The sequence below is a fragment of the Oryctolagus cuniculus genome, chromosome 12, assembly GCF_051225735.1.
Source record: "Oryctolagus cuniculus isolate XC-2025 breed Fujian yellow rabbit chromosome 12, ASM5122573v1, whole genome shotgun sequence".
NCBI classification, from domain to species: Eukaryota; Metazoa; Chordata; class Mammalia; order Lagomorpha; family Leporidae; genus Oryctolagus; species Oryctolagus cuniculus.
In genome coordinates this window covers 116700043-116725383 of record NC_142878.1, presented here as the reverse complement: position 1 = coordinate 116725383, position 25341 = coordinate 116700043, and the positions used below count along the sequence as shown (strand labels likewise).

General features: G+C 43.0%; 1 long non-coding RNA gene across 1 annotated transcript; it reads left to right on the top strand.

Moving 5' to 3' along the window:
• Window positions 1-451: 451 nt before the first annotated feature.
• LOC149123261 (uncharacterized) lies at window positions 452-17257 on the top strand. The gene is made up of 3 exons (XR_016217710.1): window positions 452-783; window positions 14377-14417; window positions 15860-17257. It is a non-coding gene; the product is annotated as an uncharacterized LOC149123261 (long non-coding RNA).
• Window positions 17258-25341: the final 8084 nt, after the last annotated feature.

Sequence of the window (25341 nt, the reverse complement as noted above, 5' to 3'; positions counted from 1 at the left end):
CCGTGTGTTCTCTCCCCCCTCCCAATTTTGTGGTTTTTGCCTTTATAAACCCTAACCTTTGGTTATACGGGGCTGCTCTGCTTTTGTATGATCAGGCAGCCCCAGCATGCTGGATAATCAATAAAGCTTCCCCGTGCTGTTTGCATAAGAGACGTGTCTCTTGATGACGTTTTTTTCGGGCGGTGGACTCTAACATTTGGAGGCCCCAGCAAGATCGCGGCTGCCCGTGGACGCCTCCAGCGGACGTCTCTTGGGGTAAGTAAAAAGGCACCTAAGGTAGGGACTCAGTATATGCGTGCTTCAGGTTTCAGTTTTTCGGGTTACAGGCCTGTTTCGGTTTTGGTTTTTGGGTTGGCACGGTACGCACTGTGGCTGGCAGATGTGCCTGGAAGCCCCAGGCTACCACCTTGGGGGACAGGACGCTTAGCGAAACTCCCATCAGAAATTCCCCTAGGCGGGAGTTTTGTGCCAACAGCAGTTACATTTTAGGTTTCAGTTTTTTGGGAATTGCTTTTCTGTCTGTAACATGGGTCAAACTGTGTCCACGCCGCTATCTCTTACTTTGGCTCACTGGCCTGATGTAGGGGCTAGGGGATCTAATCTCTCTCTCCTGATTAAGAAGGTAAAGCAGCAGTCTTTCTGTGCCTCTGAATGGCCTGCTCTGAGTGGATTGGCCCCCCAGAGGGCTCATTCCATTTACCACTCATTTGCTGAGTGAAAGAGGCCATTCTCCTGCCTGGCCGTCAAGGGCACCCGGACCGGGATTTTGAGAAGACATCGGAGGTCAGTATTCCTTCCCTCAAGCGGGACTGGATCTGTGGAAGTGACCATTGAGTGTCCGGCACCCCACAGCTCTCCGAGAACGCGGAGTCCCCCGGCCACAGCTTAGCTACGGCCGAAACTCCAGAGGGATTGTAAGGAAGGGAGGGAAATTAGGAAGGGCAGTTGGCTGAGAGCCTGGAGACCCCCTGAGCTCGCTTCGGCTTCTTGGTGGCCGGACTGCAACCCGAGGATCAGGTCTCTCTCTCGGAGGGACGCCTGTCATGCTGCCTATTGCTACGCGAGCAGGGCTTAGCTTCAGTCGAGGCTAATATTGGCCCTTCAGGTAAACTCAAACAACTAGGTAGTGGGTAACCTTGAGCGATAGGAGATTTCAAACCCCACTCAGCCCCCAGACTGAGGAGCTTCATTGCTTTCTGCCTTCCTCCTCCTCCCGGGGGCTCCCTCCCCCACTCTTTTGCTCTCCTCATCTCCATTCCTATACCACTGGCCAGGAGAAAGGGAGAGGGAAATTCCACAGGTCTCTCCACCCAGGGAAAAGCTGTTACCTGTTACCTGTTAACCCTTTCCAACCTGGTAGAAAGTTTTCTGTCTTTGCAGCTTATGGTAGCTCTGGTGCGTCTTAAAGTTTTTTTGTGAACTATTACTGTTGCTAAGCTTTGATTACCTGAGGACTAAATCTGGAAAAGAGCTAGTTAACTGTTGCAATTGACTGAGTGTCAGCAGTAGTCCTAATTAATCTGGCTTTGGTTAAATTATAGGAGGTTCCCAACACTCTTGGTGAAACGGCGCACCTACCCAACCCCAAGGCTAGTCCTGCCAGGCCCCTAAGTGCGCAGTCTTCCCTGTAAATGGGGGACCACAGCCTTTCTCTGCACTCTATTCTAGTCCATGTGGCCTGGTGCACCCAGGCAGGCATAGCCAAATATCTCTAGGCAGAGCCCCCACCCCAGTGTTGCTTCTTTTTCCTCTCCTGGAGGAATTTCCAATTCAATACTACTGCTGGCCTTACCTAAGGGAGCCAGAACCTTAAGCCATTAACCCTTTCCAACCTGATGGGTTTTTCTCTTTGCAGCTAATGAAAACCTAAACAATGGGTTCATATGCTGATAATCAACTCTTTTCTGTGCTGCTGTCCCTGACTCATTTGAGAGTGTTCACCTGTCTTGAAGGTTTCGCGTTTTTCTATTGCCATTAGAGTCTTGATTGGAAAAACTACAATGTGAAGTTTATTTACATTGTTTATCTGTTTTTAATGTCTGAGTGATTACCCAACTGATCAGAAATGTACTAATTTTGGCTAAATGGTTTGACTCTCTGACAGCTTAAATTCTAAACCGAGTCTTCCAACTTTGGGTTTCCAGTCGGATCCCTGGAACTCTCAAAGGATGAGACTCTAAATTTGTTATAGTAACAGCTGCTTGGGTCAATTCAGATTATATAAAATGTATTAAAATGTTATAAATGGTGTCAGACCTATACTGTATTTATGTTTTTGCTTTCCAGCTAAAGTGGTCTTATAAAAATAAGAGTAAATTCTGTGTATACAAGCCTTTATGATGTTAACTAAAGTAAGCCAATGCAGATTGGTTCAGAAAATTAAGGTAATACAAATGCCCTTGGTTTGCTCAGTGGCTTGCTTGCTCAGTTTTGCATGTCTTTGATATGCTTTAAACTTTAATGGTGTGGTATTCATTAATAACTCAGTGTCTTAAGTCATCTAGGCATCAGTGCTAAGTAAAACTTGGGAAAAATATATTATATATACTTTTAACATCTCAAATAAAAAAAAAAAAACTGAGTTTGTTAACATGTATTCTCATAGGTTGTCCATACATGACAATTCAAGGCTATGTAAAAGTAACTACGGGTATAAAGTTTCAAAAGGTGTAAACAAGTCATAAAAAGTTTTAAAATGTTTACGATTTTAAAATATTGTTTACAGAGTTGAGTGCTAATGTTAGAGTTGAATTAGAGTTGAATTGCTCTTGCCACCCCAAAAACGCTCCAAGAGACCTTCTCTCATGTAATTAACAGAGGGTAAAGTTTATTGATGATCCGACATGTCGGGGCCCCCGTCCCAGTACAGGTGAGCGGCCCCAAATAGTCTTGGGTTGGGGTTTTTATACACGTTTAAACAAAGAAAATCAATCATTGCATAGATCAGACAGAGGTATAGAGTAAACAATTGATACAAGTTAAGTGATTTTACAACCAGTTGATTTATGAATACAGGGAGTACCTAGGAATGCAGCCATGCAGCCGAATGGCGATAAGGGACACATGGTGGGGTCAGGGGTCCAGGAGGCAAAGAGATATATGGTGACTTCTTCTATCTCACTTAGGTGAAACTAAGGTTACGCTCACATTGGGGTAATTTACTGACCAATTAACTTTATAGAGAATGGCTATGCAGAGCAAGTCTAACGAGGTCAGGAAAGTTCACCAGAGGAGGTTGGGGGGGGGGAGCGGCTTTTAACTTTTTAACCCTTCACTAATGCCAAAATTACACTGACCTAAAATTGAAGTCTGATCTTCTGTTATAACAATGGGTTTAAATCTTGGAATCTGTTTCTGCAAAAACTGTAACATCTATTTTAACAGTGTCTGCTTAATCGATTACTACTGACCTTTTCTGTAATAATGCCTGGCCACAGTATAGGGCCCCAAACAACAAAACAAAAACAAAAACAAAAAAAAAAGAGGTTAAACTAACAGCTACATCAAATTTTCGGTGTACGTGGTAAATGGGCAGAACTCCGCTTTTAAACCAAACTAAAAAAATAAAAAGTTACACTGACGACCTCAAAGTATACAAACAGGTCACCACAGTTGATCTTACCTAAAAGGTCATAGTTCTCTTCATGGGCACGGTCTTAAGTGTCAGAATTTGCCCATGACCATAGTTTTTCTAGCTCACCCTGATATTAAAAAAAAAAAAATCTCCAAAAATCAGGGTTGGGTTGAGCACCCGCTTGACTGAAAGCATAGAGGCTGGCTCCTTGGTCTACTTTATTAGAGACCAGAAGAACGAGGAGCAAGCTAGCAGCAAAGGATAGGCAACAGGCCAATCAATGGCTGCTTTACACGGTGATCTGCTGTCAAGGAGACCCAGCAAGGCCAATGCACCCCAAATGGCACCTGTTACTGATATAAGGAGCCAGGGCATTGGGCAAGCAGCTGTCATGACAGCAAATGCCTTCTGTCAGCTCTGCCAAGAGCACGGTCACCGGACATGGAACTGCCCTGGGTGTCGAAGGACTCCTGGTTCAGAACTGCAGACCCTGTGGCCCGGAGCTAAAAAGCCTTTGGTTCTGCCCAGCCTCTGCCCAGCTTCCAGCTCCAGCCACTGCTATTGAGGGGATGGCCTAGGGTCAGTGAAATGTAAGTTGCCTATTTCTATCAGCCTCCTATTCAGCTCTCCTCCTAGTCCAGCCAGGTAATGCAAGTCAACAGGGTGCCTCCCTTAAGGGAGATTTGCATCTCTTTCAATTCTCTTCCAGCATCCCATGGATAGCTCTGGGCCTCACACACCCAGCCAGGCCTTAAAAGTCTATCCAATAACATTAGAAAGTCCTCCCTGCCAGTTCCTAAAAACAGGGCTTTCAGTAACAGCTAACTCAGATAGCCCTACACCTATTTGGACAGGTCCTCACTGAGGACTTAAAGGGCCTATCTCTTGAGGGGTGTGCACAATAATCCATAATATAAATGGTTAAATGTAAATAATTCATTAGTCTGTCTTCTTTCCCAGCCTGAGACTCTCGTCTTGTACATTGGCTTAACTTCCTAGCAAAACTGGCTACTAGATATCCGAATATATATATATATATATATATATAGTCTCTGGGTCAATCAGACTAGACAGACACAAACCCAAATTTGTACTTTTTCTGGAAAAAGCCAAACAGCTCCAGGACCAGGCCAAGCAGGTCTGGGATTTCTGGCCTAACATCTGATCATAAAAATCCTGGCTATTTCCTCTCCTTGGCCCACTAACTTCTGCAATCTTGATGCTTCTCTTTGGGCCGTGTGTGTTTTGTTTTTTTTTTATTATTATTTTTTTTATTTTTTGACAGGCAGAGTGGACAGTGAGAGAGAGAGACAGAGAGAAAGGTCTTCCTTTGCCGTTGGTTCACCCTCCAATGGCCGCCGCGGCCGGCGCGCTGCGGCCGGCACACTGCGCTGATCCGATGGCAGGAGCCAGGAGCCAGGTGCTTTTCCTGGTCTCCCATGGGGTGCAGGGCCCAAGCACCTGGGCCATCCTCCACTGCACTCCCTGGCCACAGCAGAGGGCTGGCCTTGAAGAGGGGCAACTGGGACAGAATCCGGCACCCCGACCGGGACTAGAACCTGGTGTGCCGGCGCCGCTAGGCGGAGGATTAGCCTAGTGAGCCGCGGCGCCGGCCTGGGCCGTGTGTTTTTAATGCCCTTGTTCGTTTTGTCTCTAACATACTAAAAGCTGTTGAACTCCAAATGGTCATCAGGCAAGACTTCCAGCCCATTCCACTGGACGACTTGAGCAGCCCTCTGGACCGAGCAACACAGTCTTTCCAAGGCCACTGTTGCACACCATAAGACAGGTAGCAAGAGGAAATACCCAAATCCCCTTCAACGCCCACATGCCAGCTTCGAAGAAGTTACAGAAAATGGAACTCCATCCATAATCCCAAAGAAGAATTTGGGGTATTACCTCTTGAGGGAAAAATATTAGGCAGAAAGTCAGTTATGAGCTTATGTGTGTGTGACATAAAGGCCTAATGTGTCCAGCATATGCATCTGCATCTCAGTCATCCTGACAATGTTTCACGGGCAGCCTGACCTTTGCATCCTGCCCTGCCCCCTTCTACCTGATAACCTGCCAGGTGGAGATGCCCGCCCCTTCTGCCTGACAAATCTTCCACAATCTCCCAGATGCGGCCCAGTATCTGCATTTCAGTATTACAGAACAGGCAGGGGTTAAATCCCATTTTCATGGTTGGGGGGTGGTTATGCGCGGCCCTAAAGGAAAAATGTTGTTTTTATGCTGACTGAACCGGGGTGATTAGAAACTCCATGGCCAAACTCAAAAAAAAAAAAAAAAAAATGACTGGAACAATGGCAACGGGAGAGGGAAACTTAACAGGGATGGTTTGAGTCATGGTTTGGCTGGTCCCCATGGCTTACTACCCTACTGTCAGCCCTAGCAGGACCCTTAATTATTCTACTCCTAATTGTAACCGTAGGACCTTGTGTGTTAAATAGACTCATCACCTTCATACGGAAACAAGTTAAAAATGTTAAACTCATGGTCATAAGACAACAATATGTCACATTAAAAGAGACAAAAACGAATAATCTCTAAGATTAGAGATCCTCACAACAAGGAGTGGGGAATGAAGAGTTAAAATTGTATGTGTGCAGGTGTAAAAAGTTAAGCTTAAGCTTACAGGTTTAAACCTTCCTGGTGCAGCTGTGAAGATAAGACAGAGTGAAGTAGCACCTTGACAGTAGGGACTCCATTTTGGAGCACTTGAGACTGCATTCTGGGAAAGCAACCCCCCCCCCCCACCGTGAGACTCTGGTCTGAAACTATGATCTCAAATAGTCGGACAATAGCAGTGCACTACATCACCCTTGGCAACACACAAAAACCCCCTAGCATGATTGCTCAAGCTTAAAAATAAAAAGGTTACACCTGGGTTACCTGAGCTAATAATGAAAATGTGATTTGTCTATGTCTTAAGATCATAATTGCCGATTGTAAGATATTAGCAACCACTTAACAACCGTGTGTTCTCTCCCCCCTCCCAATTTTGTGGTTTTTGCCTTTATAAACCCTAACCTTTGGTTATACAGGGCTGCTCTGCTTTTGTATGATCAGGCAGCCCCAGCATGCTGGATAATCAATAAAGCTTCCCCGTGCTGTCTGCATAAGAGACGTGTCTCTTGGTGACATTTTTTGGGCGGTCGACTCTAACAGAAGTATGAAGCAAACTCCTACTTTACACGTTACAAAAATACACTCAAAATGGATTAAAATTGACTAAAGATTTAAATAACAACCTGATACCAAATTATTAGAGAAAGTTGGGGTAACCCTGCAAGACATTGGCATAGAAAAAGACTACTTGGAAAAGACCAAAGAGGCACAAGCAATCAAAGCCAAAACTGACAAATGGGATTACATCAAATTGAGAAGCTTCTGTACTGCAAATGAAACACTCAGCAAAGTGAAGAGCCAACAGACAAAATAGGAGAAATTATTTGCAAACTATGTAACTGATAAAGGATTAGTAATCAGAATATATAGAGGCTCAAGAAATTCCACAACAAAACAAACAACCCAGTGCAGAAATGGGCAAAGGACTTAAACAGGTATTTTTAAAAAGAAATCCAAATAGCCAACAGATACATGAGAAAATGCTCAGGATCACCATTCAACAGAGAAATGTAAATCAAAACCACAAGGAAGTTTTACCTCACCCCCGTTAGAATGGCATTCACATAGAAATCAAACAAATGCTGCCAAAGATGTGTGGAAAACACATCTGATCCACTGTTTGTGGGAATGTAAACTGGTAAAGACACCATGGAAGACAGTATGGAGATACCTCAAAACATCGTACTTAGTGAATAAGCCAGTCTAAAAAGGACAAAAACATATATTCTCCCTGACCTGTGATAACTAATAGCACACCTAAAGATAACCTACAGAAATGCAATTGACACTTTGAGAAGCAATGACTTTGAACAGCCCTTGTCTTGACTATTGAGGAACATTTTTTTTCACATTATCTGTTGAACTCTTCACTTAGTATAGAGTTACTCATATGTGTATAAAGTTAATTGAAAATAGATCTTAGTAAAAAATAGGAATGAGAATAGGAGAGGAAGAAGATGAAGAGTGTGGGTGGGAGGGTGGCTGTGGTGGGAAGAGTCACTATGTTCTTAAAGTTGTAATTATGAAATGCATGAAGTTTGTCTTCCTTAAATAAAAGGTTTCTAAGGAAAAAAGATATGAAAGGAACATTCCAGGAAAATTTTCTTTTTGATGATTTGGGTCAAGGCTACTTGGTAGCAATATTTAAAAGCAAAGAATGAATGATGCATTTTTCATCTTATGTATTTTTAATTATTTAATTTTTTGTTTTGAAAAACAAAATTTTGTAGAGAGCAGAAGGCAGTGGAAGATCTTCTAGCTGTTGTTCCACTCCCCAAGTGGCTGTAACAGCAAGAGCTGGGCCAGACTGAAACCAGGAGCCAGAAGCTTCATCTGGGTCTCACACATGGGTGGCAGGTGCCCAAGCACTTGGACCATCTTCTGCTTTCACAGGTGCCCTAAGCAGGGAGCTAGATTGGAAGTGGAGCAGCCAGGAAAAAAACCAGAACCCATAAGGGATGCTTGAATCCCAGGCAGCTGTTTAACCCAATATACTGCAATGTCACAATTTTTGTAAATTTAGACACTAGAAGTGAGTGTTGACAACTCAAGAAATTAAGCTTCTGCAACTTAAGTGAGAGGCTAGGACTATATTCCTGGCTCTCAGTTATGACCCTGTCCCAGCCCTGGTTGTTGTGGGTGTGAATCAATGTGGGTGTTGTGGGTGTTGTGGGTATGAATCAATGGATTGAAGGTGTCTGTCTCTATCTCTCTCTCCCTTTCTCTCTGTCATTCCATAACACAGAGCAGGCTAAGCCTCCACCCACAGTGCCAGCATCCCATATGGGCACCAGTTTGTGTTCCAGATGCTCTTCTTCTTTTTTAAATATTTATTTGAAAGTAGAGTTGCAGAGAGAGAGCTGGAGAGACAGAGAGAAAGGTCTTCCATCTGCTGGTTCACTCCCAAAATGGCTGCAATAGTTGGAGCTGGGCGGATACAAAGCCAGAAGCCAGGAGCATCCTCCAGGTCTCCCACTTGGGTGCAGGGGCCCCAAGAGTTGGGCCATCCTCGACTACTTTCCCAGGCCATAGCAAAGGGCTGGATTGGAAGTGCACCAACTGGGACTCAAATCAGTGCCTATATGGGATGCCGGCACCACAGGCAGAGGCTTAACTTACCATGCCACAGCAAGGGCCCCAGATGCTCTTCTTTGCATCCAGCTCTCTGTTTTTGTCCTGGCAAAGCAGTGGAAGATAGTCCAAGTCCTTGGGCCCCTAAACCCACCTGGGAGACCCAGAGGAAGCTCCTGGCTCCTAGCTTTGGATCAGCCCATCTCCAGCTGCTTTGGCCATTTGGAGACTGAACCAGTGGATAAAAAATTTATATGTCTCTCCTCTCCCTGTAACTATGCCCATCAAATAAATAAATAAAATCCTTTTTAAAAAAGATCTCTATATATTTCCATCTGCTTCTCATTCTCTCTCAAGTATATAAATACTTTAAGAGGCAAAAGATTCAAGTCAAAGACTAGAGAATTGTCTTGGGCTCTGACTATAGTTTATGCCATTGATAAATGGAATAATTTGCTTGAAACATAACTTTGTGGACTCTGAAGTAGTCCTGCATTTGTAGAATCACCGTGATAAAACTATGGAGAGTTATTTAAGGGCCTGCAATAGATTTGATCCTATACACATTTTCTGATCTAATCCATGAAGCAAGTTCAGCCTCCAAAAGCTTTTAAAGAAACTCTACTTTAATAATTCAAAATATTACCTTTTTAATTAATTGTTTCTGATGTAGCAAATTCTTGCTGAAGTTTGAATTCAAACCATGTCTTGTAGCTATGGCAATAAAAAAAATTGAGACCAATGTGCATTCAGCTCAGGTGGCTTTAAATCTTGAAACCATGCTTACTTTATCTTATATGAATCCTGATTCTGAATTATATTTCTTTATGCTTTTCCAATTTATTTTAAAAATCTCATAAAGCTCTTAATATACAATGTGAAAGAAGCTGAGGAATAAATAAACAACCTACCAGCAATATATTTATTTTTGTTGGTCTTGGCCACATGTAGATGTCTCTAGAATCTTATCTGCAAGAGAAATTGCTGAGAAGGAGGGGTCAGACAAAAAGTCTAGATTCTTTCTAGAGTCTACTGTGCTAATCAAGATCATGAAGGAAATGTATATAGAAAAATGGGCATATTGGCTCAGTGACAAAAATGAGGTAGCCTCCCTGTGGGGGAATATAATCTTTACACATGGGAAAAACAGAAAAGATGCCAAAAGAGCACACACTAGTCTACCAATCACTATGATTAAGCATAAACTATTATTAGACTAACTAAAATATTAATTTATTACCAATTCTGTAAAAAAAAATCCTTGTCAGGGCTGTCACTATGGAGTAGTGGGTAAAGCCATCTCCTACAGTATGGGCATTCATATGGGCACCAATATGAGTCCCAGCTACTCTACTTCTGATCTAGCTCTCTGCTATGGACTGGGAAAGCAGTGGATGAGCACCTAAGTCCTTGGGCCCCATGCACTCACATGGGAGACCTATAAGAAGCTCCAGGCTACTGGCTTCAGATCAGCCCAGCCCCAGCCATTGAGGACATGTGGGAGTGAACCAGCAGATGGAAGGCCTCTCTCTCTCTCTCCCTGCCTCTGTCTCTTTGTAACTCAGCCTTTCAAATAAATAAATAAACCATATAGAAATAATTTATAATGTTCATCACAATTGTTCAAATAAGCAGTGAAGAGTTAAAATTATATATGTGCGGGTGTAAAAAGTTAAGCTTAAGCTTACAGGTTTAAACCTTCCTGGTGCAGCTGTGAAAATAAGACAGAGTAAAGTAGCACCTTGACAGTAGGGACTCCATTTTGGAGCACTTGAGACTGCATTCTGGGAAAGCAACCCCCCCACCGTGAGACTCTGGTCTGAAACTATGATCTCAAATAGTCGGACAATAGCAGTGCACTACACCACCCTTGGCAACGCACAAAAACCCCCTAGCATGATTGCTCAAGCTTAAAAGTAGAAAGGTTGCACCTGGGTTACCTGGGCTGCTAATGAAGATGTGATTTGTCTATGTCTTAAAATCATAATTGCTGATTGTAAGATTTTAGCAACCGCTTAGCAACCGTGTATTCTCTCCCCCCTCCCGATTTTGTGGTTTTTGCCTTTATAAACCCTATGCTGTAGTTCCTCACTGCTCCTCTGTCCTTGTCAGAGGGCCCCAACATGTTGGATCAATAAATTTAACCCTTTGCTGGTTGCATGAGAGAAAAAGTCTCTTGGAGTCGTTCCTTGGGCGGTGGGCTTTTTTTTAGACCCTAACATTTGGAGGTCCCACCGAGACCTGACTGCTGCCTGTGGACGCCTCCAACGGATATCTCTCGGGGTGAGTAAGGCACCTATTGTTTTGATTGAACGTGTACACTTTGATTTGTTGTTTGGTGAGGTTTGTTATTTGTTTGTAATCGGCAGCGTGGTTGTCGGGCTCGAGCGAGAGCTCCACCCGACTGTGGCGGGCAGACGTGCTCCAGAGCCACAGACCACATCCCGGGGGACGCCCCGGGAGAAAGGGAGAACTGGGGACGCCCAGTGTTTCCTGTTTGGTGGGTTGCCTGCAGTAGGGAAATAGACTGCAGAGACTCACATTTTGTTTGTACTGCCGAAACTTTGGTATTTGATCGAGCTCGTTAGTCTTTTGTATTTGTTAAGCATTTTTGGGACGCCGTGATGGCTCCCGTTTGGTAGACATTTGTGTGGTCGTTGTATGCTGCTTCTCTACGCTGTTTGTCTGTTTGTGTACATTGTGTTGTCTGCTAACATGGGCCAGACTGTGTCTACACCTTTGTCTCTAACTTTGAATCATTGGTCAGAGGTAAGCCACTAGGCACATAACCTTTCTTTGTCAGTCAAAAAGGTAAAGTGGCAGTCTTTCTGTGTCTCTAAATGACCTGCTCTCAGAGTGGATTGGCCCCCGGAGGGCTCATTCCATTTACCACTCATTAGCTGAGTGAAAGAGGCCGTTCTCCAGCCTGGCCGTCATGGGCACCCAGACGGGGATTTTAAGAAGACATTGAAGGTCAGTATTCCTTCCCTCAAGCGGGACCAGATCTGTGGAAGTGACCGTTGAGTGTCCGGCACCCCACAGCTCTCCGAGAACGCGGAGTCCCCCCGGCCACGGCTTAGCTACGGCCGAAACTCCAGAGGGATTGTAAGGAACGGGAGGGAAATTAGGAAGGGCAGTTGGCTGAGAGCCTGGAGACCCCCTGAGCTCACTTTGGCTTCCCGGCGGCCGGACTGCAACCCGAGGATCAGGTCTCTCTCTCGGAGGGACGCCTGGTCACGCTGCCTACTGCTACGCGAGCAGGGCTTAGCTTCGGTCGAGGCTAATATTGGCCCTTCAGGTAAACTCAGACAACTAGGTAGTGGGTAACCTTGAGCGATAGGAGATTTCAAACCCCACTCAGCCCCCAGACTGAGGAGCTTTATTGCTTTCTGCCTTCCTCCTCCCAGGGGCTCCCTCCTCCACTCTTTTGCTCTCCTCATCTCCATTCCTGTACCACTGGCCAGGAGAAAGGGAGAGGAAAATTCCACAGGTCTCTCCACCTAGGGAAAAGCTGTTACCTGCTACCTGTTAACCCTTTCCAACCTGGTAGAAAGTCTTTGCAGCTTATGGTAGCTCTGGTGCGTCTTAAAGTTTTTTGTGAAGTATTACTGTTGCTAAGCTTTGATTACCTAAGGACTAAATCTGGAAAAAAGCTAAAGTTAACTATCTGTTGCAATTGACTGAGTGTCTGCAGTAGTCCTAATTGATCTGGCTTTGGTTAAATTATAGGAGGTTCCCAACACTCTTAGTAAAACGGCACACTTACCCAACCCCACGGTTAGTCCTGCCAGGCCACAGTGTGTGCAGTCTTCCCTGTAAATGGGGGACCACAGCCTTTCTCTGCACTGTATTCTAGTTCATGTGGCCTGCCGCACCCAGGCAGGCATAGCCAAATATCTCTAGGCAGAGCCCCCACCCCAGGGTTGCTTTTTCTCTCCTCTCCTGGAGGAATTTCCAATTCAATACTACTGCTGGTCTTACCTAAGGGCGCCAGAACCTTAAGCCATTAACCCTTACCAACCTGATGGGTTTTTCTCTTTGCAGCTAATAAAAACCTAAACAATGGGTTATTCATCTGAGAGCATTCACCTGTCTTGAAGGTTTCGTGTTTTTCTATTGCCATTAGAGTCTTAATTGGAAAAACTACAATGCAAAGTTGTTTACATTGTTTATCTGTTTTTAATGTCTGAGTGATTACCCAACTGATCAGAAATGTACTAATTTTGGCTAAATGGTTTGACTCTCTGACAGCTTAAATTCTAAACCGAGTCTTCCAACTTTGGGCTTCCAGCCGGATCCCTGGAACTCTCAAAGAATGAGACTCTAACTTTGTTAAAGTAACAGCTGCTTGGGTCAATTCAAATTATATAAAATATATTAAAATGTTATAAATGGTGTCAGACCTATACTGTATTTATGTTTTTGCTTTCCAGCTAAAGTGGTCTTATAAGAATAAGAGTAAATTCTGTGTATACAAGCCTTTATGTTGTTAACTAAAGTAAGCCAATGCAGATTGGTTCAGAAAATTGAGGTAATGCAAACACCCTTCGGTTTGCTCAGTGGCTTGCTTGCTCAGTTTTACATGTCTTTGATATGCTTTAAACTTGTTTCTCTTAATGAGGAAGATCTTTTCAAAGTTGTAAACATACACTAGTGTTTGCTGTCCAGGAGGTGTTATCCTCATGTTACTTAAAAACATAAAAATGTAATTTTAACTTCTATTTCAGATAATGGTGTGGTATTCATTAATAACTCAGTGTCTTAAGACATCTAGGCATCAGTGCTAAGTAAAACTTGGGAAAATATATTATATATACTTTTAACATCTCAAATTCGATAAAAAAAAAACTGTTTGAGTTTGTTAACGTGTATTCTCATAGGTTGTCCATACATGACAATTCAAGGCTATGTAAAAGTAACTACGGGTATAAAGTTTCAAAAGGTGTAAACAAGTCATAAAAAGTTTTAAAATGTTTACAATTTTAAAATATTGTTTACAGAGTTGAGTGCTAATGCCAAAATTACACTAACCTAAAGTTAAAGTCTGATCTTCTGTTATAACAATGGTTTTTTTTTTTTTATAAAAATGTGTACTAATGTTAGTAAATATCTAAAAATGGTCTAAATCATAAATCAAAATCTGTTTTTGCAAAAACTGTAATGTCTATTTTAACAGTGTCGGCTTATTCGGTTACTCTGCCATTTCTAGAGTTAGGTCCTGTAAGCTCTTTTTTTGACTCTGTTAAATAATCCTAAATTATGTAAACTCTTATATACAAGGGTTTTTTTATTTCTGGTTTATTCGACAACAAGAGACATAAAATTCATGTTAATCCATTGTGTACTCTACTGTCTCTGTTAAGTTATGGTTATGTGGCAGATGCTAGAAAACTGGGTTCCAGAAACACAAGAAAGCTCTAGTGTCCACAGGCTACACGGTAAATACCCAGAAGCCAAAGAATGGCAGAGACCTCTGCCACAATTTCTCCTCTAAGTTAGGCTACACAGTAAACACTGGTTAAACTGCCAGTTAAATCTAAAAGCCCAAAAAGTCAGGCTAGAGACCCAACTCACTGCCTCACTTCTCCTCTTTTCTCTTCCAGAAGGGAAGTTACTACTGTTCTGCAGGACTCTCCACTGTGATGTACGGTTTGATCCCCAGACCTTATGTAAGGGATGACTGACCTTTTCTGTAATAATGCCTGGCCACAGTATAGGGCCCCAAACAACAACAACAACAACAAAAAAGGTTGAACTATAAAATAATGTAATAACTAGATCAATTTTTCGGTGTAAAAAGTTACACTGATGACCTCAAAGTATGCAAGCAGGTCACCACAGTTAATCTTACCTAAAGAGTCATAGTTCTCCTCATGGGCACGGTCTTAACTCGCAGGAAAATACTAAGTGTCAGAATTTGCCCATGACCATAGTTTTTCTAGCTCACCCTGATATTTAAAAAAAATCTCCAAAAATCAGGATTGGGTTAAGCACCCCCTTGACTGACATCATAGAGGCTGCCTCCTTGGTCTACTTTATTAGAGACCAGAAAAATGAGGAGCAAGCTAGCAGCAGAGGATAGGCAACAGACCAATCAATGGCTGCTTTACACGGTGATTGCCATCAAGGAGACCCAGCAAGGCAGTGCACCCCAAATGGCACCTGTTGCTGATATAAGGAGCCAGGGCATTGGGCAAGCAGCTGTCATGACAGCAAATGCCTTCTGTCAGCCCTGCCAAGAGCACGGCCACTGGACACGGAACTGCCCTGGGTGTCGAAGGACTCCTGGTTCAGAACCGCTGACCCTGTGGCCCCAAGCTAAAAAGCCTTTGGTTCTGCCCAGCCTCTGCCCAGCTTCCAGCTCCAGCCACTGCTATTGAGGGGATGGCCTAGGGTCAGTGACATGCAAGTTGCCTATTTCCATCAGCCTCCTATTCAGCTCTCCTCCTAGTCCATCCATGTAATGCAAGTCAACAGGGTGCCTCCCTTAAAGGAGATTTGCATCTCTTTCAATTCTCTTCCAGCACCCCATGGATAGGTCTGGGCCTCACACACCCAGCCAGGCCTTAAAAGTCTATCCAATAACATTAAGCTTAGAAAGCCCTCCCTGCCAGTTCCTAAAAACAGGGCTTTTGGTAACATCTAACTCAGATAGCCCTACACCGATTTGAACAGGTCCTCACTGAGGACTTAAAGGGCCTATCTCTTAAGGGGTGTGCACAATAATCCATAATATAAATGGTTAAATGTAAATAATTCATTAGTCTGTCCTTTTCCCAGCCTGAGACTCCAGTCTTGTACATTGGCTTAACTTCCTAGCAAAACTGGCTACTAAATATCAAAAAAAAAAAAAAAAATTGTCTCTGGGTCAATCAGACTAGACAGGCACAAACCCAGATTTGTACTTTTCCTGGAAAAAGCCAAACAGCTCCAGGACCAGGCCAAGCAGAGCTGGGATTTCTGGCCTGACATCTGGTCATGGAAATCCTGGCTATTTCCTCTCCTTGGCCCGCTAACTTCTGCAATCTTGATGCTTCTCTTTGCACCGTGTGTTTTTAATGCCCTTGTTCGTTTTGTCTCTAACAGACTAAAAGCTGTTGAACTCCAAATGGTCAACAGGCAAGACTTCCAGCCCATTCCACTGGACGACTTGAGCAGCCCTCTGGACCGAGCAACACAGTCTTTCCAAGGCCACTGTTGCACACCATAAGACAGGTAGCAAGAGGAAATACCCAAATCCCCCTCGACGCCCACATGCCAGCTTCGAAGAAGTTACAGAAAACGGAACTCCATCCATAATCCCAAAGAAGAATTTTGGGTATTACCTCTTGAGGGAAAAATATTAGGCAGAAAGTCAGTTATGAGCTTATGTGTGTGTGACATAAAGGCCTAATGTGTCCAGCATATGCATCTGCATCTCAGTCATCCTGACAATGTTTCACGGGCAGCCTGACCTTTGCATCCTGCCCTGCCCCCTTCTACCTGATAACCTGCCAGGTGGAGATGCCCGCCCCTTCTGCCTGACAAATCTTCCACAATCTCCCAGATGCAGCCCAGTATCTGCATTTCAGTATTACAGAACAGGCGGGGGTTAAATCTCATTTTCATGGGGGTGGGTTATGCGCGGCCCTAAAAAAAAAAAAATATATTGTTTTTATGTCAACTAAACTGGGGTGGTTAGAAACTCCATGGCCAAACTCAAAAAACGACTGAAAAAATGGCAACGGGAAAGGGAAACTCAACAGGGATGGTTTGAGTCATAATTCGGCCGGTCCCTGTGCCTTACTACTCTACTGTCAGCCCTAACAGGACCCTTAATTATTCTACTCCTAATTGTAACCATAGGACCTTGTGTGTTAAATAGACTCATCACCTTCATGTGGGAACAAGTTAAAAATGTTAAACTCATGGTTATAAGACAACAATATGTCACATTAAAAGAGACAAAAACGAATAATCTCTAAGATTAGAGATCCTCACAACAAGGAGTGGGGAATGAAGAGTTAAAATTATATATGTGCGGGTGTAAAAAGTTAAGCTTAAGCTTACAGGTTTAAACCTTCCTGGTGCAGTTGTGAAAATAAGACAGAGTAAAGTAGCACCTTGACAGTAGGGACTCCATTTTGGAGCACTTGAGACTGCATTCTGGGAAAGCAACCCCCCCCCCCCCCCACCGTGAGACTCTGGTCTGAAACTATGATCTCAAATAGTCGGACAATAGCAGTGCACTACACCACCCTTGGCAACGCACAAAAACCCCCTAGCATGATTGCTCAAGCTTAAAAGTAGAAAGGTTGCACCTGGGTTACCTGGGCTGCTAATGAAGATGTGATTTGTCTATGTCTTAAAATCATAATTGCTGATTGTAAGATTTTAGCAATCACTTAGCAACCGTGTGTTCTCTCCCCCCTCCCGATTTTGTGGTTTTTGCCTTTATAAACCCTATGCTGTAGTTCCTCACTGCTCCTCTGTCCTTGTCAGAGGGCCCCAACATGTTGGAGCAATAAATTTAACCCTTTGCTGGTTGCATGAGAGAAAAAGTCTCTTGGAGTCGTTCCTTGGGCGGTGGGCTTTTTTTTAGACCCTAACAGCAGCAGTACACCAAAAAAAAATATGATTTTGCTAGAATCTATATTACATAGAAAATTACTCAGGCAGTACTGTTTTCCTTAAAACATCTCTTGCTTTTTTTATGTATCTCAAATTCCTTAAAAGTATCCAGCTTCAAAATTAGTTTTTGGCCACAATTGTATATATAGGGAAACTTAACAGAATCTGTTAGCACAGCTTTCTGTAACTGTTCCATGTGACACTCCTCCCTGTATCCAAATCTTGACCTAATTCTCCACCACACAGAACCCTGACATTTTCCAGTTCACTTGATCTAGCCTATGATATGACCATAATATATCAACATAGTTTGTAAAGTATTTTACCTTTGGGAGTGTGCCTTCTTGTACAGTAATCATGTGGAGAATCCTGAGACTTACCTGATGGACACCTGGGGCCTAGGTCAAGGCTGTGCAAATCAGGCATTGGAAGGGTAGGCATTAAGATGCAGTAGGCTTACCTACTTCTCTGGACATACCACGTCACAGAGTGCCTGGTTTGTGTCCTGCCTATTCCACACTTCCAACTCAACTTCCTGCAAGTGTTGTTTTTAAGTTTTTTTTTAAATATTTACTTGAAAGGCAGAGCTACAGAGAGGCAGAGGCAGAGAGAGATAGGCCTTCCACCTGCTGGTTCACTTCCCAAATGGCCATAATGGCCAGAGCTAAACAGATCCAAAAACAGGAGCCAGGAGCTTCTTCCAGGTCTCCCATGAAGGTGCAGGGGCCCAAGGACTTGAGCTATCTTCTACTGCTTTCTCAGGCCTAGCAGAAAGCTGGATTGGAAGTGGGCAGCCAGGACTGGAACCAGTGCCCATGGGATGCTGGCATTGCAGGTCATGACTTTCTTGTTACAGCACAGCACCAGCCCAAAAGTGTTCTCTTGAGTCAACAGATCATGGCTCAGAAACTTAGTTTCCTGCCATCTGAATGTGAAACCCACATAGAGTTCCTACCTCCTGGCTTTCATAGATATAACACTTGCTATTGTGGGCTTTTGCAGAGTGATCCAGCAGATGGAGGACCTATTTCTCTGCCTTTCAAATAAACAAATCAGTAAAAAATCATCGGTATGTGATATGGAACAATGGGTCTCTACCACCACTGGTTAAAGCCAGAGTTGCTCCACTTCCAGTCCAGTTCCCTACTAATGCACCTGGGAAAATACCTGAAGACAGTCCAACTACTTGGACCATTTCTATCCACCTGGGAAACCTGGATAGAGTTCCTGTCTTCTGGCTTTGGCCTGGTCCAGTCCTAGCCATTGAAACCATTTGAAGAGTGAACCAGCAGAACATATTAGATAGTAAGATAGATCTGTCTCTCCCTGTCTCTCTATGAATCTGCCTTTCCAATGAACAAATAAATAAATTAAAAAAAAATATTGGTGTGAGTAAGCAATCTTGAAGGCAGCAGCCTCAATTAAAGCAGTAGACAACTAAAACAGGTGATTTGTGATTCCAGGTACCACCAGCATATGGATGGCCTAGCAGAGGCCACCCCAAAATGCTTACTAAGAATTACAAATGAAATGGTTGAATTTTATACCTGCACAACTTTTCTCCATTTTGAGTGCAAGAGCCCAAAAACTTGGACCATCTTCCTGTTTTTTTCCCAGAATATTAGCAGGGGCCTGGATCAAAATTGGGGCAGCCAGGACATTAACTGGTGCCATATAGGATGCCAGGGTCAGGCAGTGACTTCACCTGCTATGCCTCAACACAGGCTGCAAAACTTTTAATCTTATACATCTATTTGAGCACTGTACTATGATTTACTTGTATTTTACAAACCAACAAGCTGTAAAAGTGTGATTTATTCACATGTTAAATAATGGGAAATAGATTCACATTAAATTTTGTAGCATATAAGTAGCTGATATTAAGTGTGAAAAACTTGTATAATGCCCACTTTTGGATACACAATCCATAGAGATTATTAGGGAAAAAGTGTAACCATGGACAAGGAAAAGTCTTCCAAAACAGTGTTTGTTCCAAATCAACTGTGGTTTCTGAAATGGGTCTCAAAATATGACTTTTAAAATAAATGTGGTATATTAAATAACACTACTCAAAAATAAATAAATAAACCAGAGTTTGTGACATCTACAAATCATTTATTTGTCAATGCATTTCACCATAGCTCTAGATATCAAATATGACAAACTACATTTCACATTAATTGGAAAACAATAATTTTTTTAAAGAAATCATAGTAGACAAGACACACACCCTGGTATTTGATATGAGCCTCCCAATCAGCAGCTTAAACTGATGCAGCACAATCCCTGCCCCACAGCTCCTGGTTTTGATTTAGCCCAGACTCAGTTGTGAGCCTTGGAGGAATCAGCACATGAAAGCACTGTATCTGTTTGTGTCTCTGCCTAAAAGAAATAAAACGATAAATTAAAGAAATATACTACGCCCCTTATAAGCAGGATGCAGCTACAGAAGAGATGTTGACTCTACACCCCTCAATGTCCCTTAGGATTAAGAGAATGGGGTCTCTGAGGGGAGAATGTTGTAGGCAGGCATATAGAATAAAATTGATTAGGTGTGTGAGCTAAAAGACCACACTTTCACCATGCCCCTGTGTGACCTCATACCCCTACCTGGCCACACCTGTGTACCCACTGGCCAATCAGGTTAATTAACTGCTCCCCTTTGGAAATGGATTAAAAGTCTGGGACATGGTGTCCTTCTCTCTCCTTTCCTTGGCCTTTTGCCAGTATGGGGCTTGCTGTGGCCCTGCACCTCCAGGGCTCATGGACTTTGGGCCACCCACCCCGTGCTTCCTGGCCTAGATGTTCCTCCATGTGTCTGGTTCCTAGTACTCAGCATGAATTCAGATTTGCTTCTCTCCTGTAGATAGGGTTCTCACTCTCCTATGCATTTCTTTCACTAAATAAAAGCTTAAAACTGTAAAAAAAAATTTGGCTGCCTTCTGCTCTTTTCCCTATTTCTAAACTTTGCAACACAAGCGACCACAAATGTGCTCCATTAAAATAGATTTGCTTACTGTGGACATTGCAGGGAGGTTTGAGGGTAAGAAATGCCACTTGTGATAACGTCATTGCATACTGGAGTGCCTTGTTGGAGCCTGCTTATCCTACCTGATCCATCTTCCTGCTAATGTTCACCCTGAGATGATGATTCAAGTACTTGAGTCCCCCCCATAAACATGGTAGCTGCAAATGCAGTTTTTGGATGCTGGATTTAGCCTCTCCTAACCATAGCTGTTGCAGGGCCTTGGGCAGTGAGCCAGCAGATGAGAAGGTCTTTCTGCTTCTGCCTTTCAAATAAATGAAAATAAATAAGACATTAAAGACAAATGACAGCAAAAGAGAACAATTAAAATATGCTATTTTAATGAATTCTACTATATAAATTATTGTGTTCAATGTGAATTATCTAAATATACCAATTAAAAGAGATTGAAACAGCCAAAATAAAACCAAGACCTAACTATGTGTGATCTATAAGAAAACCATTTTAAATATAAAGACACAAAAAGATGATCTGATTCTGGGTTAATTAAAGAAAAAACTGGATGCCAGCATTATAGCGCTGTATCAAGATTAACTTCCTACTTCTGATGCTGGCATCCAACAGAGTATCAAATATCAGCTGCTCTATTTTCAATTGAGCTCCCTTCTAATGTCTAGGAAAGCAGTGATGATTGTCCTAGTACCTGGGCTCCTACCACCCATGTGGGAAACCCAAATGGAGCTCAGGTATCCTCCAGATGAAGAGTTAGGGTCCTGGCTTAGGCCCAGCCCAGCCCAATCCAGCCCATTGCAGCCATTTGCAGAGTGAACCCGAGGATGGACGATCTCTTTCTCTGTCACTCTCCCATTCAAATAAATAAATAAATATTTAAGAAAGAATAAATTTCACTTGCATATGAATTGTGAAAGATCTGTATTACAACATGGTGCCTCTACTATGAATAATAACTTAGATTAGGTTTTAAGTGTTCCACCATCATCAAAAAGAACTACACGATAGAATGCATATGATGGTGAGGTTTATTTCACTTCTACACACATATTTATCACCATTAATGTGTTAAATTATTCCATTTTTTTCAACTGAAAATATGTAAGTACATTAAGAGTAGGATAAACACAAAGATAGCTTCAGTTCTGATTAGGATTTAGGTCAGAAAAATTTTAAGTGTTACACAATGAAACTGAAGGTAGTTTTCCAAAAGGATAGTACACTGTTTCCTTAGCATCAATCTATGTAAAGTAAAATCCATACAACTGAATGGGCATTACAGATACATCAGTGGTAATCAGTACAAATAAATATAAAAGTGGAAATACCAAGTCACTGGAAATTGGTAGTTAGTAATGAATAATCAGAGATGCCAGTTACTACTAGATGGAATAAGGGAATAAGGTCATCCCAGTGTTGACAAATCACAAAATACACATCAATGAAAATTTAGATAATCCCTCCACTCTATGAATACTTCATATTAAATTTGAATTTATCCACAACCTGCAGTCTAACAGTATTTTTCTCAGTTATTTAAAATATTTGCCATGCATTAGCACTGGTGGGGAATTAAAAAAGTAACAGTCACAGACATCGAATAATAATCTAGAAGAAAGCAGCGTTCCATAACTACTGGAACCACTAATGTGAACTGCCTGAACTACAACCTAGAATAGAAACATCTGGGGGAAAAACACTCAAGGCAAAAAAGGAAAATATCTTTTTAGTGTAAAATATCAATAGTTAGTATCAGCATTCTGAAAAGTTGAAAAGCCAAGAGACAAACAAAATTCTTCTTTGGAAGAAGCAGATCATAAACTACAAAAAGAACCACAAAGAATTAGACCTGGTCACTTCTGAGGGCAGTGGGGGAAGACACCTGAACTGACAAATGCCATTCATTCACTTGGGTAATCATTCTGTGGGTGTTTATATTTTTATGTAAAGTCAGCAGAAAATAAGTGCTACTGAACAATAATGAGGCCCTTGCTTCTCGACAACTGGATTCACCAGAGAGGAAAGCATATATTTCAAGAAGCCGGCATCTTGGGGAAAAGAAAGAGATCTCTTCATCTAAAATGTGCTCTTTCCACCCAACAAGCCAGCAAGAGCTGTTTCTAAGAACATGGGTCGAGGGGCAGACACTGTGGTATATGGGATAAAGGCACAGCCAGCAGTACCACTGTCACATATGGGCACCAGCTGCTCTGCTTCTGATCCAACTCACTGTGATTGCAGCTGGGAAATCAGTGGAAGGTCACCCACGTGCTTGGGCCCCTGCCACCCCCTTGGGAGACCTGGGAGATGCTTCTGACTTGACTCCTGGATTTGGTCTGGCCCAGCTCAGGTGATTGCAGCCATGTGGGGAATGAACTAGCTGATGGAAAATCTCTCTCCATCTCTTCCTCTCTCTCTCTCTGTACCTCTTCCTTTTGAATAAAATAAATACATCTTTTTTTAAAAAAATGGGTAGCTTCAGATGGAGGTTAGAAATCAAAGTGATTCTATTTAGTTGACAATTTGGCAGCTGTTCAGGCTTTGCTCTAATAAGTGCTCATCTGGGGAAATCCAAGGCATCAACCAGGTGAAGATCTTTTGACGGGGCTGAGGCTCCTTTGCTAGCTGGGTCAAAGTCTGCTATTCTGGGCTGGTGCTGTGGCACAGCAGGGTAAAGACACGGCCTGTGACACCGGCATCCCATATGAGATGCTCCTTTCCTGATCCAGCTCTCTGCTGTGGCCTGGGAAAGCAGTAGAAGATGGCCCAAGTCCTTGGGCCCCTGCACCCATGTGGGAGACCCAGAAGAGGCCCCTGGCTCCTGATCGGCTCAGCTCTGGCCATTGCGGTCATTTGGGGAGTGAACCAGTGGATGGAAGACCACATAGGATCCCTGATCATTATGAGATAATAATCACTTACATAATATTAAGTCAAATTATTTATAAATATATTAAGTATATTGAATATTTAATTAATAGATATAGATATTTAAATATATTAAAAATCTCAACTCTTAACACTCAGCTTTCTAAACCCAAAGTCAGAGAATACATGAGATAATCTTGACAAAACACAAAATTTCTTTCCCTTCTGTAATAACCAAAAGGTAAAGAAAATTCTTTTGTGCTGTGTTTCTTCTAATGGGAAGCTCCTCCAGATTACTTAGAAGTTAAACCCAATGGAAAGGTACCCAACCTTAGACACTGGAGGCTGTGAGCATTCAACATTATAAAGGAATGAAAAAGCTTAGAAAAGATTACACCTGTTGCCGGCACTGTGGCTTAGCAAGCAAAGCCATTGCCTGCAGAGCTGTGATCCCATATGGGTGTCAGTTCATGTCCTGGCTGCTCCACTTCTGATCCAGCTCTCTGCTATGGCCTGAGAAAGCAGCAGAAGAAGGCCCAAGTCCTTAGGCCCCTGCATCCCTGTGGGAGACCCAAAAGAAGCTCCTGGCTGCAGCTCAGTGCAGCTTTGGCCATTGTGGTCATCTGGGGAGTGAACTATCAGATGGAAGACCTCTCTCTCTCTCTCTCTGCCTCTCTGTAACTCTGCATTTCAAATAAATAAATACATCAAAATAAAAGAGAATAATACACCTTAGAAACAAAAGCAGAAAAAAATCCCATAGAACAATTTAAATACATCTAGAAAAGTCAGGTGTAGGGGCCAGTGTTGTGGCGTGGTGTGTAAAAGCCACCACCTGTGACACAGGCATTCCACATGCACACTGATTCTAGTCCTGACTATTCCATTTCTGATACAGTCTCTGCTAATGTGCCTAGAAAACCAATGAAAAATGGCCAAGTCCTTGGGTCCCTGACAGCGAGGTGGGAGACCCAGAAAAAGCTCCTGATTCCTGGCCGTTTTGGCTCAAGTTCAGCCATTGTGGCCATTTGGGGTGTGAAGCAGTAGACCAAAGATCTCTGTCTCTCCCTCTCTCTGTAAACTCTGCCTTTCAAATAAAAAGAAAGCTTAAAAAAATTAGGTGTAGGGGTTGGTTCTGTGGTGCAGCAGGTCAAGCCACTGCCTGCACTGCCAGCATCTCATAAGGGCACTGGTTTGAGTCCCAGCTGCTTCACTTCCTATCCAGCTCTCTGCTATGGCCTGGGAAAGCAGGAGAGGATGGCCCAAGTCCTTAGGTTCCTGCACTCACTTGGGAGACCTGGAAGAAGCTCCTGGCTCCTGGCTTCACATCAGCACAGCTCTGGCTGTTGTGGCCATCTGTGGAGTGAACCAGCAGATGGAAGACTTGTCTCTCTCTCTCTCTCTCTCTCTTTCTCTCTCTCTGCCTCTCCTCTCTCTGTGTATCTCTGACTTTCAAATAAATAAAGCTTTTTAAAAAATTAGGTGTAAAGATCAAGTACTCTTAATATCCCTAGTCTCCTAAGATAAATATTTCTCTTTTTTAAGATTAATTTATTTCCAAGGTAGAGTTACAGAGAGAGAACAGAGAGAGCAATCTTCCATTGGCTAGTTCATTAGCCAAATGGCCAGTACAACCAGGACGGCCAGGCAGAAGCCACTGCCAGGAGACTCATCCAGGTCTCCCACATGGGTGCAGGGTCCCAAGGACTTGGGCCATCCTCTCCTGCTTTCCCAGGTGCATTAGCTAGGAGATGAATCAGAAGTGGGCCATGAGGAATCAAACCAGTGCCCATATGGGTTGCTGCCATCACAGGCAGCATCTTAACCTGCTATGCCACAATGTCAGCTGTAAAGACAAGCATTTCTCATGACAGGCCATAACTAAACAATAAAGGAGGAGAAAATAGCGTATAAGAGATGGCTAGTTGTTGGAAAAGAGTCAATCAAATGGAAATTGTAAGAAGCTGCAGTTGAGAAGACGGTTGAAAATGTTATTAGAGGGGCCAGGCACTGGAGCGTAGTAGGCTAATCCTAGGAAAGCAGTGCAAGATGTGCTTGAGAATGGGGGACCCACAAGAAGCTCCTGGCTCCT